Here is a 12500-nt window from a genome sequence, read left to right as displayed (position 1 = left end):
GAAGAGTAATGACAGTCCGAGCCTCCTGCGTGGGAAGAGTCTTTCTAGGCCCTGACCCACGGGAAGCGTGTAGCTTCCCCCATCCCGGACATTTCACGTCGTCACACTACCGGTATTGACTAATAGACTGATTGCTGATAATCATTAGCCACACACTGGGGGAAACGGCCGACAGGGGCGGCAACATAGTGGAGCCGCAGTGTCACTAATGTACAGAGATAGAACAGTTTCGACTGGAACCAGAGTAACCGTATACACGGCACTGATTAGTAATAGATGCAGAGCCATCAGAATACAGATAATATATACAACCGTCCCTATACATGCTGAAAGACTCTGCACACAATGAGAACCACACGTCAGCCAGACACTATCACACACTACTCTCTGCCTCTAACAGGCACACACACAATATCTAACCACCAGCATGGAAGAACATCCGGTGCATCCTCTCCGCCACATTACACAATCCACACTATCATAACCAGACCGGGAGGTCCACCCAGAAAACAGAATATCCCACCCTTCCGACATCCGCCATTGCTCAGCTAAGCCACGAACACCCACACATGTCCTACACAGGGGTGCACCCAACATCACAATACTGCCTCCTGTCACAGTACACAAACAATGGCAGGAATGAAAGACACAGATCTGCCACAACCTTGGAATCGGAGCGCCGCCTGTCATGAGCCACAAGTGCATCCTGACGTGACAAATCGGATGATCCCGCAGGCATGCACTTACGATAATCACTATCAACGAACCTGCCGCCCCCTCCCCCCCCAAAATACACCTTTCCCTACAACGTGTACCTTAACCTAAGCTATATTGTACCTTAACCTAAGCGATATTGTACCTTAACCTAAGGTATATCGTACCTTAACCTAACCTACATTGCGCCTTCACCTAACCTACGTTGTACCTTAACCTAACCTACGTTGTACCTTAACCTAACCTACGTTGTACCTTAACCTAACCTACGTTGTACCTTAACCTAACCTACGTTGTACCTTAACCTAACCTACGTTGTACCTTAACCTAACCTACGTTGTACCTTAACCTAACCTACGTTGTACCTTAACCTAACCTACGTTGTACCTTAACCTAACCTACGTTGTGCCTTAACCTAACCTACGTTGTGCCTTAACCTAACCTACGTTGTGCCTTAACCTAACCTACGTTGTGCCTTAACCTAACCTACGTTGTGCCTTAACCTAACCTACGTTGTGCCTTAACCTAACCTATGTTGTGCCTTAACCTAACCTATGTTGTGCCTTAACCTAACCTATGTTGTGCCTTAACCTAACCTATGTTGTGCCTTAACCTAACCTATGTTGTGCCTTAACCTAACCTATGTTGTGCCTTAACCTAACCTATGTTGTGCCTTAACCTAACCTATGTTGTGCCTTAACCTAACCTATGTTGTGCCTTAACCTAACCTATGTTGTGCCTTAACCTAACCTATGTTGTGCCTTAACCTAACCTATGTTGTGCCTTAACCTAACCTATGTTGTGCCTTAACCTAACCTATGTTGTGCCTTAACCTAACCTACGTTGTGCCTTAACCTAACCTACGTTGTGCCTTAACCTAACCTACGTTGTGCCTTAACCTAACCTACGTTGTGCCTTAACCTAACCTACGTTGTGCCTTAACCTAACCTACGTTGTGCCTTAACCTAACCTACGTTGTGCCTTAACCTAACCTACGTTGTGCCTTAACCTAACCTACGTTGTGCCTTAACCTAACCTACGTTGTGCCTTAACCTAACCTACGTTGTGCCTTAACCTAACCTACGTTGTGCCTTAACCTAACCTACGTTGTGCCTTAACCTAACCTACGTTGTGCCTTAACCTAACCTACGTTGTGCCTTAACCTAACCTACGTTGTGCCTTAACCTAACCTACGTTGTGCCTTAACCTAACCTACGTTGTGCCTTAACCTAACCTATGTTGTGCCTTAACCTAACCTATGTTGTGCCTTAACCTAACCTATGTTGTGCCTTAACCTAACCTATGTTGTGCCTTAACCTAACCTATGTTGTGCCTTAACCTAACCTATGTTGTGCCTTAACCTAACCTATGTTGTGCCTTAACCTAACCTATGTTGTGCCTTAACCTAACCTATGTTGTGCCTTAACCTAACCTACGTTGTGCCTTAACCTAACCTACGTTGTGCCTTAACCTAACCTACGTTGTGCCTTAACCTAACCCATATTGTACCTTAACCTAACCCATATTGTACCTTAACCTAACCCATATTGTACCTTAACCTAACCCATATTGTACCTTAACCTAACCCATATTGTACCTTAACGTAACCTAATTTGTGCCTTAACGTAACCTAATTTGTGCCTTAACGTAACCTAATTTGTGCCTTAACGTAACCTAATTTGTGCCTTAACGTAACCTAATTTGTGCCTTAACGTAACCTAATTTGTGCCTTAACGTAACCTAATTTGTGCCTTAACGTAACCTAATTTGTGCCTTAACGTAACCTAATTTGTGCCTTAACGTAACCTAATTTGTGCCTTAACGTAACCTAATTTGTGCCTTAACGTAACCTAATTTGTGCCTTAACGTAACCTAATTTGTGCCTTAACGTAACCTAATTTGTGCCTTAACGTAACCTAATTTGTGCCTTAACGTAACCTAATTTGTGCCTTAACGTAACCTAATTTGTGCCTTAACGTAACCTAATTTGTGCCTTAACGTAACCTAATTTGTGCCTTAACGTAACCCATGTTGTGCCTTAACGTAACCCATGTTGTGCCTTAACGTAACCCAATTTGTGCCTTAACGTAACCCATGTTGTGCCTTAACCTAACCTATATTGTGCCTCAACCTAACCTATATTGCGCCTTAACCTGACGCACGTTGTCGCTGAACCTGCTCTGTAATTGTTATGCAACTCGTTAAATTAGTGTAGTGTTGCCTAACCGCAACCCTCGCAATATAGTTCGCTATTCGCACTGCCCGGTCCCCTGTGTATCGCGTCATGTTAAACACCTTGCAGGTGTTGCTGACTTTCCACATGCTCCTGCTATACACTGTAATGTGGATAGCAGCAGGACGTACATGCCCCCCCCCCTTCCCCCCTGCCTTCGCAAGCTGGTCGTTGAGAAGTTTGCATGTTCAATGCCCTTCGCATGCCGACGTACTCAGCCTACGTTGTGGTACGGCCTGTCACCTGTCCGCCGATGTACGCAAAACCCACAAACTGTACTGCACATTGGTCCGTATGTACTGAATGATACATCGTGGCACATGTGTGACCGTACGACGACTGCGCCTAGCAACGGCAGACCATACAGTCCAAATATTGTGCACGCAGCTACGTGTCGTCTCCCTATAAGAGCTGGATTGCAGTGTGGTACGCCATTCAGACGTGTGGGAGGAACGGACGCCCTGGATGGCGATCAGCATGAGCAGTCTGTTGATGTAGTGGAGCGTGTATTCGGACGTAGTCGTCTCTTCTCACACACCGTGATAGCATGTTGCACCGCGTTCCACATCTGCGACATCCTGCAGAGGCCGGCTGACAGTCGTTCGCGCAATGGACACCGCATACGTACGGGGGCTACCTTCCACGTGTTCTCGAGGCGTGCACATGTTGTTGCGTCTATGTGGGCAGACGTAGTGTGTTGTGACACCTGACACAGGCATGCAATACTCGTTGCAAATGGCGATGGACGTCTACGTTTGCTGGTGACGTTACGCAAATGAACAACAGGTAACCCGTTGTGGTGCGGTTGTTCTCGCTAGAGGTGAATCAGTGTTGGCGACGATCGGTCGAGCTATTAACCGGTTGTTTCAGGGATACCCACCATGCCCACGAACGTGAAAGGGGACCCACCATGCCCACGAACGCGAAAGGGGATCTGGGTGTGAGGCGATACGCGGCGGTGGCTGGGTGGGACCGTCCCCGGCCGGTGAGGGGGGGCCGCCCGGCGTGCTGGCAGCGCGGTGCGTGGGCGCACGCGCTACAGCCGGCTGGTGGGGGCGGCCAGTGGCAGGCGCGCCGGCCGACGGACGCGGCAGGCGGCGCAGCTGCGCGCCGGCGCCCCCTGCTCGCGGCGCCTTGCGGCCAAAGTAGGTCCTCGCGGGCCCGGTGCGAAGCGCGGTGGCCATCTGCAGTGTGCTGGTCCGATTGAGGACTGTGTGCGCTGAGGATGCGCCGCCGCCCGGCGCTCGGCGCCGCGACGCCGTCTGCTGCTCGGTCGCCCCAGCGGTTCTCGCAGGTGGTTTGTATCGCAGCTGTGCGGACGTGTTGGCGCGTGCGCTGTGCTGGGAGAGTTCGCTTCGGCACCCAAGTGGGGCTTTTGTCCTTCTGTGGCGCTGGCGTTGGAGCTGCCGGTCACCGTAGGTGGCGCGTGTTGTCTCCCGCCGGCAATGCCACGACAGCACGCTCCCGGGCCTCTGTCGGCAGCGGCAAGCTCAGTTGGGAGCACGGGTGGTCGCACCTAAAGCGTCTACTCGCCTAACTCCGGGCGATTGCGCCTCTCTCGAACCCGACCAAGTACTTAGGACGGCGCTGCGCGCCGCCGGGACCTGAGAGGGTTTCGAGGTGTGTTGTGCAGGGGAGCTCAGCCTCCTCCTGTTTGCAGAATAATTGAGCGGACGCTTGCGTGTTCGCGCGGGCCCCCGGGACACACTCCCGGGCGGCCGGCTGCTCAGCTCTAGTTGACGCAGCTCCCTGGTTGATCCTGCCAGTAGTCATATGCTTGTCTCAAAGATTAAGCCATGCATGTCTCAGTACAAGCCGCATTAAGGTGAAACCGCGAATGGCTCATTAAATCAGTTATGGTTCCTTAGATCGTACCCACGTTACTTGGATAACTGTGGTAATTCTAGAGCTAATACATGCAAACAGAGTCCCGACCAGAGATGGAAGGGACGCTTTTATTAGATCAAAACCAATCGGTCGGCTCGTCCGGTCCGTTTGCCTTGGTGACTCTGAATAACTTTGGGCTGATCGCACGGTCCTCGTACCGGCGACGCATCTTTCAAATGTCTGCCTTATCAACTGTCGATGGTAGGTTCTGCGCCTACCATGGTTGTAACGGGTAACGGGGAATCAGGGTTCGATTCCGGAGAGGGAGCCTGAGAAACGGCTACCACATCCAAGGAAGGCAGCAGGCGCGCAAATTACCCACTCCCGGCACGGGGAGGTAGTGACGAAAAATAACGATACGGGACTCATCCGAGGCCCCGTAATCGGAATGAGTACACTTTAAATCCTTTAACGAGTATCTATTGGAGGGCAAGTCTGGTGCCAGCAGCCGCGGTAATTCCAGCTCCAATAGCGTATATTAAAGTTGTTGCGGTTAAAAAGCTCGTAGTTGGATTTGTGTCCCACGCTGTTGGTTCACCGCCCGTCGGTGTTTAACTGGCATGTATCGTGGGACGTCCTGCCGGTGGGGCGAGCCGAAGGCGTGCGACCGCCTCGTGCGTGCTCGTGCGTCCCGAGGCGGACCCCGTTGAAATCCTACCAGGGTGCTCTTTATTGAGTGTCTCGGTGGGCCGGCACGTTTACTTTGAACAAATTAGAGTGCTTAAAGCAGGCAAGCCCGCCTGAATACTGTGTGCATGGAATAATGGAATAGGACCTCAGTTCTATTTTGTTGGTTTTCGGAACCCGAGGTAATGATTAATAGGGACAGGCGGGGGCATTCGTATTGCGACGTTAGAGGTGAAATTCTTGGATCGTCGCAAGACGAACAGAAGCGAAAGCATTTGCCAAGTATGTTTTCATTAATCAAGAACGAAAGTTAGAGGTTCGAAGGCGATCAGATACCGCCCTAGTTCTAACCATAAACGATGCCAGCCAGCGATCCGCCGCAGTTCCTCCGATGACTCGGCGGGCAGCCTCCGGGAAACCAAAGCTTTTGGGTTCCGGGGGAAGTATGGTTGCAAAGCTGAAACTTAAAGGAATTGACGGAAGGGCACCACCAGGAGTGGAGCCTGCGGCTTAATTTGACTCAACACGGGAAACCTCACCAGGCCCGGACACCGGAAGGATTGACAGATTGATAGCTCTTTCTTGATTCGGTGGGTGGTGGTGCATGGCCGTTCTTAGTTGGTGGAGCGATTTGTCTGGTTAATTCCGATAACGAACGAGACTCTAGCCTGCTAACTAGTCGCGTGACATCCTTCGTGCTGTCAGCGATTACTTTTCTTCTTAGAGGGACAGGCGGCTTCTAGCCGCACGAGATTGAGCAATAACAGGTCTGTGATGCCCTTAGATGTTCTGGGCCGCACGCGCGCTACACTGAAGGAATCAGCGTGTCTTCCTAGGCCGAAAGGTCGGGGTAACCCGCTGAACCTCCTTCGTGCTAGGGATTGGGGCTTGCAATTGTTCCCCATGAACGAGGAATTCCCAGTAAGCGCGAGTCATAAGCTCGCGTTGATTACGTCCCTGCCCTTTGTACACACCGCCCGTCGCTACTACCGATTGAATGATTTAGTGAGGTCTTCGGACTGGTACGCGGCATTGACTCTGTCGTTGCCGATGCTACCGGAAAGATGACCAAACTTGATCATTTAGAGGAAGTAAAAGTCGTAACAAGGTTTCCGTAGGTGAACCTGCGGAAGGATCATTACCGACTAGACTGCATGTCTTTCGATGTGCGTGTCGTGTCGCGCAACACGCAGCTACCTGTACGGCTCGCAGTAGCCGTGCGCCGCGTGCGGAACCACGCGTTCGTCTCAAAACTAACGGCAATGTTGTGTGGTACGAGCGCTGAAGCGCTGGAGCGGCTGGCCTGCGGCACCTGGCGCCTGGCGCCGGTTTTGAATGACTTTCGCCCGACTGCCTGTCCGCTCCGGTGTGGAGCCGTACGACGCCCATCGGCCGTGAGGCCGTTGGACACTGAACGCTGGAACAGGGCCGCCACACGCCTCAGTCCCGCCTATGCAACTGTCTCGAAAGAGATGGTGGAAACTATGAAAAGATCACCCAGGACGGTGGATCACTCGGCTCGTGGGTCGATGAAGAACGCAGCAAATTGCGCGTCGACATGTGAACTGCAGGACACATGAACATCGACGTTTCGAACGCACATTGCGGTCCATGGATTCCGTTCCCGGGCCACGTCTGGCTGAGGGTCGGCTACGTATACTGAAGCGCGCGGCGTTTGCCCCGCTTCGCAGACCTGGGAGTGTCGTGGCCGCCTGTGGGGCCGGCCGCGTCTCCTTAAACGTGCGATGCGCGCCCGTCGCCTGGCGGTTCGCATACCGGTACTTACTCGGTAGCGTGCACAGCCGGCTGGCGGTGTGGCGTGCGACACCTCGTACAACGACCTCAGAGCAGGCGAGACTACCCGCTGAATTTAAGCATATTACTAAGCGGAGGAAAAGAAACTAACAAGGATTCCCCCAGTAGCGGCGAGCGAACAGGGAAGAGTCCAGCACCGAACCCCGCAGGCTGCCGCCTGTCGTGGCATGTGGTGTTTGGGAGGGTCCACTACCCCGACGCCTCGCGCCGAGCCCAAGTCCAACTTGAATGAGGCCACGGCCCGTAGAGGGTGCCAGGCCCGTAGCGGCCGGTGCGAGCGTCGGCGGGACCTCTCCTTCGAGTCGGGTTGCTTGAGAGTGCAGCTCCAAGTGGGTGGTAAACTCCATCTGAGACTAAATATGACCACGAGACCGATAGCGAACAAGTACCGTGAGGGAAAGTTGAAAAGAACTTTGAAGAGAGAGTTCAAAAGTACGTGAAACCGTTCTGGGGTAAACGTGAGAAGTCCGAAAGGTCGAACGGGTGAGATTCACGCCCATCCGGCCACTGGCCTCCGCCCTCGGCAGATGGGGCCGGCCGCCCGCGCGGAGCAATTCGCGGCGGGGTCGTGTCCGGTTGCCTTTCCACTCGCCGCGGGGCGGGGCCGTTCCGGTGTGCGGTGGGCCGCACTTCTCCCCTAGTAGGACGTCGCGACCCGCTGGGTGCCGGCCTACGGCCCGGGTGCGCAGCCTGTCCTTCCGCGGGCCTCGGTTCGCGTCTGTTGGGCAGAGCCCCGGTGTCCTGGCTGGCTGCCCGGCGGTATATCTGGAGGAGTCGATTCGCCCCTTTGGGCGCTCGGGCTCCCGGCAAGCGCGCGCGGTTCTTCCCGGATGACGGACCTACCTGGCCCGGCCCCGGACCCGCGCCGCTGTTGGCTCGGGATGCTCTCGGGCGGAATAATCGCTCCCGTCAGCGGCGCTTCAGCTTTGGACAATTTCACGACCCGTCTTGAAACACGGACCAAGGAGTCTAACATGTGCGCGAGTCATTGGGCTGTACGAAACCTAAAGGCGTAATGAAAGTGAAGGTCTCGCCTTGCGCGGGCCGAGGGAGGATGGGGCTTCCCCGCCCTTCACGGGGCGGCGGCCTCCGCACTCCCGGGGCGTCTCGTCCTCATTGCGAGGTGAGGCGCACCTAGAGCGTACACGTTGGGACCCGAAAGATGGTGAACTATGCCTGGCCAGGACGAAGTCAGGGGAAACCCTGATGGAGGTCCGTAGCGATTCTGACGTGCAAATCGATCGTCGGAGCTGGGTATAGGGGCGAAAGACTAATCGAACCATCTAGTAGCTGGTTCCCTCCGAAGTTTCCCTCAGGATAGCTGGTGCTCGTACGAGTCTCATCCGGTAAAGCGAATGATTAGAGGCCTTGGGGCCGAAACGACCTCAACCTATTCTCAAACTTTAAATGGGTGAGATCTCCGGCTTGCTTGATATGCTGAAGCCGCGAGCAAACGACTCGGATCGGAGTGCCAAGTGGGCCACTTTTGGTAAGCAGAACTGGCGCTGTGGGATGAACCAAACGCCGAGTTAAGGCGCCCGAATCGACGCTCATGGGAAACCATGAAAGGCGTTGGTTGCTTAAGACAGCAGGACGGTGGCCATGGAAGTCGGAATCCGCTAAGGAGTGTGTAACAACTCACCTGCCGAAGCAACTAGCCCTGAAAATGGATGGCGCTGAAGCGTCGTGCCTATACTCGGCCGTCAGTCTGGCAGTCATGGCCGGTCCTTGCGGCCGGCCGCGAAGCCCTGACGAGTAGGAGGGTCGCGGCGGTGGGCGCAGAAGGGTCTGGGCGTGAGCCTGCCTGGAGCCGCCGTCGGTGCAGATCTTGGTGGTAGTAGCAAATACTCCAGCGAGGCCCTGGAGGGCTGACGCGGAGAAGGGTTTCGTGTGAACAGCCGTTGCACACGAGTCAGTCGATCCTAAGCCCTAGGAGAAATCCGATGTTGATGGGGGCCGTCATAGCATGATGCGCTTTGTGCTGGCCCCCGTTGGGCGAAAGGGAATCCGGTTCCTATTCCGGAACCCGGCAGCGGAACCGATACAAGTCGGGCCCCTCTTTTAGAGATGCTCGTCGGGGTAACCCAAAAGGACCCGGAGACGCCGTCGGGAGATCGGGGAAGAGTTTTCTTTTCTGCATGAGCGTTCGAGTTCCCTGGAATCCTCTAGCAGGGAGATAGGGTTTGGAACGCGAAGAGCACCGCAGTTGCGGCGGTGTCCCGATCTTCCCCTCGGACCTTGAAAATCCGGGAGAGGGCCACGTGGAGGTGTCGCGCCGGTTCGTACCCATATCCGCAGCAGGTCTCCAAGGTGAAGAGCCTCTAGTCGATAGAATAATGTAGGTAAGGGAAGTCGGCAAATTGGATCCGTAACTTCGGGATAAGGATTGGCTCTGAGGATCGGGGCGTGTCGGGCTTGGTCGGGAAGTGGGTCAGCGCTAACGTGCCGGGCCTGGGCGAGGTGAGTGCCGTAGGGGTGCCGGTAAGTGCGGGCGTTTAGCGCGGGCGTGGTCTGCTCTCGCCGTTGGTCGGCCTCGTGCTGGCCGGCGGTGCAGGATGCGCGCGCCTGCGCGGCGTTCGCGCCCCGGTGCTTCAACCTGCGTGCAGGATCCGAGCTCGGTCCCGTGCCTTGGCCTCCCACGGATCTTCCTTGCTGCGAGGCCGCGTCCGCCTTAGCGTGCTCCTCCGGGGGCGCGCGGGTGCGCGGATTCTCTTCGGCCGCCATTCAACGATCAACTCAGAACTGGCACGGACTGGGGGAATCCGACTGTCTAATTAAAACAAAGCATTGCGATGGCCCTAGCGGGTGTTGACGCAATGTGATTTCTGCCCAGTGCTCTGAATGTCAACGTGAAGAAATTCAAGCAAGCGCGGGTAAACGGCGGGAGTAACTATGACTCTCTTGAGATCGGTCGGGGGGAAGAGCCGGCGTCCCGCCGGGGAGCAGCGAGCCCGCTGCCAGACGCGGGCGAGGCCGCTGCGCCGCCCGTCGACGCAGCCGAGGACTTCGCGGCCGACACCACCGGGCCGCCGCCGGAGGGGCCGACTGACGCCGCCATCTGGGAGCATCTGGCGGGGCTACCCGCTTCCGCCCAGCGTTTCTCTGCCCTGGATCGTGTCATAGGTCTGGGGCGGGGCACGCCGCCCGATGTCATCCTGGGCATGCTCCCGGATGCCCTTGCGTCGGTCGGGTCCAGAGGGGAGAGATCGATCACCAGGACACAGCGGCCGCGCCAACCATCGAAGCGGCCGCCTGCCGCGCCGCCGACGCAGAAGCGCAAGCGGCGCCGCTGGGAGTACGCGAGAACGCAGGATGCCTTCCGACGGTCGCGTGCACGTTGCGTGCGCGGCCTCTTGGATGGCACCCTGCTCCAGCCGCCACCTGCCATCCCTGGCCTGCTGGACTTCTGGGCGGACCTCTTCACAAAGAAGCCCGTCTCCACCGCGGGCCTCATCCGTGACCGCCTCCTCCCGCACTCGGAGCCTGTCGCTCTTGAGTGCCTATGGGGGCCGGTCACACATGAGGAGGTCGCCGCCGCGTTGCCGCCCAGGGGATCAGCGGCCGGGCCGGACGGCCTTACCCCAGCGGAGTTGCGGCGCCTGCCGCACGAAGTCCTGGTGAAAGTGATGAATCTCTTCCTTCTGGCCCGCGCCCTCCCGGAACGCCTGCTTCGCGCGCGGACGTCCCTTCTCCCGAAAACGGCTGCACCAACATCCCCCGCTGACTTTCGCCCCATTACGGTCTGCTCGGTGTTGGCGCGGACCTTTCACAAGGTTCTCGCGTCACGCCTGATGCGCGCTTGTGCTGTGGACGAACGTCAGCGGGCATTCATCCCTCGGGATGGGATGTTGGAAAATACTTTCATCTTGGACACTGCTCTCACCGACGCAGTTCGCTCCTGCCGCTCTGTCTTTGTGGCATCGATCGACGTTTCGAAGGCATTCGATTCGGTGGATCATGCTGCCCTTCGCCCTGTGCTGAAGGCGCATGGCCTACCGGATTGCTTTGTCGAGTACGTCGAGCGGTGCTACGAGGGCAGCACGACAGTGATAGCGGACGGCGCCGGCGTGGGCGTGTCTGTGCAGCCAGCACGGGGCGTTCGCCAGGGCGATCCCCTCTCCCCCCTCCTGTTCAACTTTGCGGTGGACTACGTTTTAGGCCAACTGCCCTCCCACATCGGAGCTCGGATCCTCGGTCGCAGAGTCAACGCTGCGGCCTTTGCAGATGACGTCTTGCTGTTTGCAGCGACCCCGAGGGGCTTGCAGTCCCTCATCGACGCAGCTACCGCAGCCCTCGCCCACCTGGGGCTGCAGATCAACGCCCGGAAGTGTTTCACCCTCGCCTTAGTCGCGTCAGGGCGCGAGAAGAAGGTGAAGGTGGACAGCAATGTCACCTTCACAGCAGGCAATACCACCATGCCTGCCCTGCGTGTGGGTGAAACCTTCCGGTACCTGGGGCTGCAATTTTCCACGGCGGGTCGCTGCGTCTTCAATCCACGTCGCCACCTGGTGGAGCAGCTTGACGTCATCTCCCGAGCTCCGCTGAAGCCGCAACAGCGCCTCCACGCTCTCACCAACGTACTTCTCCCTGGCCTGTACCACGGGCTGGCCCTCAGCCGCACCCGGGTGGGTGCATTGAAGTCGGCCGACGTCACCATCCGGGCCGCCGTCAGGAGATGGTTCCGCCTTCCGGCGGACACCCCCCTGGGATACTTCCACGCTCCTGTTGCCCAGGGGGGCCTCGGCATTCCATCTTGCCGATGGATGGGTCCGACCCTCCGTCGGTCCCGTCTCCTGGCGCTGAAGAAGATAGGGCCAGCCTGCGACGGTGCAGGCATGGATGAGGTGCAGCGTGAGATCGAGGTGCTGGAGCGCCACCTAATGTGGGAGGGCCACCTCCTCAAATCGTCAACGCAGGTTGGGGAAATGTGGGCGGCGCGCCTACACATCGCCATTGACGGTGCGGCGCTGTCATCTTCTGCCGCCGTCAGTGGCCAACATCAGTGGGTCGCCGACACCAGTCGCCTGCTATCTGGGCGTGAATACATCGACGCCCTCCGCGCCCGCATCAACGCCTTCCCTACGAAGGCACGGCGCAGTCGCGGGCGGGAGGCGGACACCAGATGCCGCGCGGGATGCCAGGCCGTGGAGACCGCCAACCACGTACTTCAGGCTTGCTTTCGGACGCACGGGTCCCGGGTCAAGCGCCATGACGCTGTAGTGCG

The 12500-nt window shown here is 56.6% G+C and overlaps 2 non-coding genes and 1 pseudogene across 2 annotated transcripts; all 3 read left to right on the top strand.

The window, feature by feature from the left end:
• The first annotated feature begins 4693 nt into the window (after positions 1 to 4693).
• On the top strand, positions 4694 to 6602 carry LOC126436153 (small subunit ribosomal RNA). The gene has a single exon (XR_007580466.1). It is a non-coding gene; the product is annotated as a small subunit ribosomal RNA (ribosomal RNA).
• A 353-nt stretch (positions 6603 to 6955) lies between these two features.
• Positions 6956 to 7110, top strand: LOC126436135 (5.8S ribosomal RNA). The gene has a single exon (XR_007580450.1). It is a non-coding gene; the product is annotated as a 5.8S ribosomal RNA (ribosomal RNA).
• A 188-nt stretch (positions 7111 to 7298) lies between these two features.
• LOC126436172 (large subunit ribosomal RNA) overlaps positions 7299 to 12500 on the top strand; it is a 7262-nt pseudogene continuing 2060 nt past the window's right edge.

Source organism: Schistocerca serialis, unplaced genomic scaffold (assembly GCF_023864345.2).
Source record: "Schistocerca serialis cubense isolate TAMUIC-IGC-003099 unplaced genomic scaffold, iqSchSeri2.2 HiC_scaffold_1228, whole genome shotgun sequence".
In the NCBI taxonomy this organism is placed as follows: Eukaryota; Metazoa; Arthropoda; class Insecta; order Orthoptera; family Acrididae; genus Schistocerca; species Schistocerca serialis.
Note: the sequence above shows the minus strand (reverse complement) of the source record. Positions and strands in the feature narration are given on the sequence as shown.